Here is a 4,244-nt window from a genome sequence, read left to right on the forward strand (position 1 = left end):
ACTATATCTACGCGACTCAACCTCTGCTTGGAGAGTAGCAAGCACGTGTGCTGTACAGGACGCTGCCGGGTACAGTGGAGTCACAAATCGCGTGCGTCAGCAAAAATTGCAGCTTTCGTGTCAAGGCCATTCAAGATCTGGGACATTCATGTGCACATTGTACCTTCTCCATACTCTCTACCAGACTCAGGCCTGGCCGAAAAGTAACAGGGGGCCTGGGGGTGAACTGACCGGCCGGCAGATAGAGACTGAAATCCCATGGCAACTTACTTGTCCCTATTTGAAAACATTCTTCTCTTGTTCATCCAGCTGACGCGTACGTCTACCTGGAGACTGACTTCTCTCTACAGTTTAACCACTGTTAAACACAGATCTACAACAGAAAGTTTTTTCATCATAAAGGAGATCAAGAAGATTATATACAACCTCCAAAGATTGTACTCAATGTTGTAAAATGCACGGGAATTAGAAAAAAAGTTAAAAGCATATTTTCGACACCCTACTTTCAGGGCACCTTTTGTGTAATCATACATAGTAACCTTTGGCCAAAGCCTTTCTGAGATAATTGAAATAATGTACACAAACGTTCATTTATTAAGTTGTTATAACTTAACTAAGAGCACTTCAGATTACAAAGAGTGTAACCAGCTACATATATTTCTGCAATCTGAGCCTCAATAGCTTGCTAATTTAGTGACACTAAAGTTCTTCTGTGTATGAGTATGACCACTATAAACATTAGTACATTGTACATCGATTTTCTCACTGAATCAACTTGGAATACATATGATTAGTACATCACGATTTTTATGAACTCTTTAGCTTAACCTCATCTATAAATGTTGCAATTCGAATACATGTAACTGTAACGTCAATTGCGGTTGTACAACTTAATTACAAAACCCAGTACACAACATTACAATTAACGAATTATTTTTCTACCATTACAAATTTAGTTGCATTACCCTTACCCCACTGACCTCTACGCAGGCAAATCACTATCTTGTGTTTTATTCTGTTGTCCTTGCGTTAGGGTAAGTTGTTGTGGCCTACGAAGTACAGTTGGCAAACTGCCAAGGTGTGAGTCAAGTCCACAAGGCCGTGCTGGATAACAACACTGTCGTCAATTTTGTCACATTCGGGCAGGAAGAATTTCATATTTTGGTTTTCCGCATCTTTCTGATAGAGTTTAGGATGATTGTGCGAATTAGATCATGTAAAAGTTTACCTTATAGAGAGTAAAATATATAAAATCTATTCTGTGGTCTTGCCAACTTACACATTTTTTTTGTCTTCATACAAGTATCATCATCATCGTCATACAGGTAAAATAGAAACAGTATATTTCATAGTTTAATCAAACTACCAATATCTATGCGCAGTTTTCTAATGATACAGTCATACATTTTCTAGCACAATTTTGTATTTCAATAAATATGAGGTGAAACATGTTAGAAAACGATTCATCACTCAGATGTGCCTTGCCAGTTAGCGTTAGCGTTCGACCAAAAAAAGACTAGGGTCGGCAAGTTTTGCTGGGGTTTGTCAGTCGGAGCCTAACCTCTGCTTGAAAAGAAGGTTGGGTAACCGGAACCACAACATTTCTTTTTCTTTGGCCCTGCCTTCGCATACTTTCAATGGCTGAACCGGTTCGCATAACTTTTAACTCTTAACATTTACCTTACACACTACACATATCATCACAAACCGCAGGTATCGCTTCTGTAATTTTACGCTTGCCTTGAGCACATATCGCGTTACCAAAAATACACTTTTCCACAACAACAGCCTTAAGAGGACCGCCCGTGGTCTGGTTGGGTTTCCTTACTGGTTCATGTTCGGGCCTGGCGGACAAACGAAAACGCTAGAACAGCAGAACTTGGCCGGGTGAGTCATTCGCACGTGGTTGGTGAGATCACACAAGCAGGGCGCCTACACATTTCAACGGACTTGTTAAAGCCTTTCAAAAGGGAATGTGTTGGTCTGTTGTGAAAGCTATACAGGCCACTGCTGCTGGCTATAGTAAAAAGTCAAAGGCCTGTCCTTCCTGGCAATATACACAATTACAATATCAACATGGGCGTTCAACAGAAAACAATTTAAGAAGAATGCATACAGCTTAGAACTCATCATCACACTTGGAACTAGTCTAAGATATAGCTAGAATTTAGCTATCGAGATAAAACAACTGCATGCAGTAAAATGGAATGAAACAAAATGAAATAAACAAAAATCTTAAAGTATCATAAAATGCAACAGAATGAAATAACATGAAACGAGGTACCATAAACTTCCTGATAAACATTTAAACAAGCAAAGCCAATTCGCTTTAAGTTTGATAGCTAGAGGCCAGATATCGAAATATTGGGACTGCATGTAGTGAAATGAAATGGAATAAAACGAAATACAAAAAAAAAAAACCCAAAACCTTCAGATGATTAATATCACAGAACGAATTGAAATAAAATTGTACCATAAACCTGTTCGATCAAGGAGGTTGAAAGATTGGTTCGATGAAACTTTAATCGAGCAAGACCAGTTCGCTTTTGAACAGTTTGAATTAAGAGTTCATTGGTAAAACGGTTCATTTAATTTGAATTCATTTGGATCCACAATTACCTTGATATTTTTATGAAGACAATATTACCTTTGGCGTAACTTTTACGGTGGGACTTTTTTTTTCAATAAAACAATCTCAATATTTTACCAAGGAGTCAATCTCCTTGACTTTACCTATTATCGAGATGGTAACGCAACCAAATTTTTCACATGCCGTTGAAGTTAAATTAATTGTCTATCGTTACGATTTCTTGTGCAATAGCTTGCACACTAACCTTGGTTATCCAGTCAAAACCATTTTAGTTATAAAATCAGACTTCTTTGATGACCGACAAATCTCCATGGCAACGCCAGCGCCCTCTCTCACCTAACAGGTGGAAATCTTTCCTGGACGCTGATTGGTGCAAACGAACAAGCCCCTGACGTTCCATCGTGCCTGGCAGCTCTTACAAAATTTGGCGGGAACGAAAGAAAATGTTGTTTTTGCTCGCGATCCTGCAAGAAAACTGCCCAAATTGTCGAAATCCGCACCAACAACTGCAAGTGTACGAAGTCCATGGTCATCCACAGGCGATCTCCTTGCCTCGACCAAACTTCCTTGCAAGATTCCTTGACAGAATTCGGAACGCTGTTGTCTTCCTCGAAGACACTGGTATTTCAAGTAAATCCAGATGTCTTTAGGTGCCGTCTTAGCTAGCCAAACCTCCGTGTAGACTTTGATTTAGGACAGTTTGAATGATCAGACGACACTTTAGGTCAGAAATGAGGCTACCCGATTGGCCGGTGAGAAATGGCGCCATCAGGCCACCTCCTCACGTGATGACGTCACGTCACAGTCTCGCGCGCCGATTGGTCCAATTTGACCTCCGCGCACGCGCCCACCAACCAAAACAAAGAGGTCACCTCCGCAAGAATCGTCCGATACTAGTGAACTATAGACTTTTGTTGCATTTTCTGCTTGAATTGTCGGAGATACGGCAAAGACTACACGTACAGTCTGTCTGTAAGGATATCGGGAACCGTTTGGGTGCTTTTCTAGGCCAGAAAATCGAGAAAAAGGTGAGAAATTGGTTCGAAACTGTAGCACTTCCTGTTGTGGGGGAGGGGGGCGAATTTTATAACGGGACTTACGTTTTTTTAAAGCCTAATCTCTATGATTTGTGATCACAGAATGAGTGTCACATGATAAATCCAGACTGGAAAAACTGTTACTATGTATAGTCAAAAGTATTGCACTAGATATTGCTTAAAAACGTAAATATTGTGCAGTACAGCCAAGAAGGTACATCTCCTTGAGGTTGAACAAATTATGATAATAAATTTTCATGAGATCTTCATCGATACATAATTTCATGTCTATAAAGTAATAAACCCGTTGTTATCTATGATAAATTCATAGTTGCTGTGTAATAGCATTCATTTCCATGTGAATATTATCCTGACATATTACAGTACTAGTATTACTTACTTTAAAGAAGTTAAGCTCGGGCATGGTGCAACAATCAGTTTCGGATGACTCATACCAGTCATGGTGATATTTTGGGTATCTTTACCAAACTCATGAAGGTGGTTGCCTCAACCAAAAGAAGACATACTCAATTTACTACTAACGTTGTACTAAACACTACTCGTACTGTAGTCACTCCCTCCCTCCCTCTCTCTCAGACTCACTCATTCACTCACTC

The 4,244-nt window shown here is 39.7% G+C and overlaps 1 protein-coding gene across 1 annotated transcript in view; it reads left to right on the forward strand.

Moving 5' to 3' along the window:
• The first annotated feature begins 3,413 nt into the window (after nucleotides 1-3,413).
• Nucleotides 3,414-4,244, forward strand: part of LOC118431641 (hydroxymethylglutaryl-CoA synthase, cytoplasmic-like) — a 9,513-nt gene continuing 8,682 nt past the window's right edge. Inside the window, exon 1 of the mRNA XM_035842883.1 lies at nucleotides 3,414-3,618. The gene's annotated coding sequence lies outside the window, so the exon portion shown is untranslated. The remainder of the gene's footprint in view (nucleotides 3,619-4,244) is intronic.

This window comes from Branchiostoma floridae, chromosome 15 (genome assembly GCF_000003815.2).
Source record: "Branchiostoma floridae strain S238N-H82 chromosome 15, Bfl_VNyyK, whole genome shotgun sequence".
In the NCBI taxonomy this organism is placed as follows: Eukaryota; Metazoa; Chordata; class Leptocardii; order Amphioxiformes; family Branchiostomatidae; genus Branchiostoma; species Branchiostoma floridae.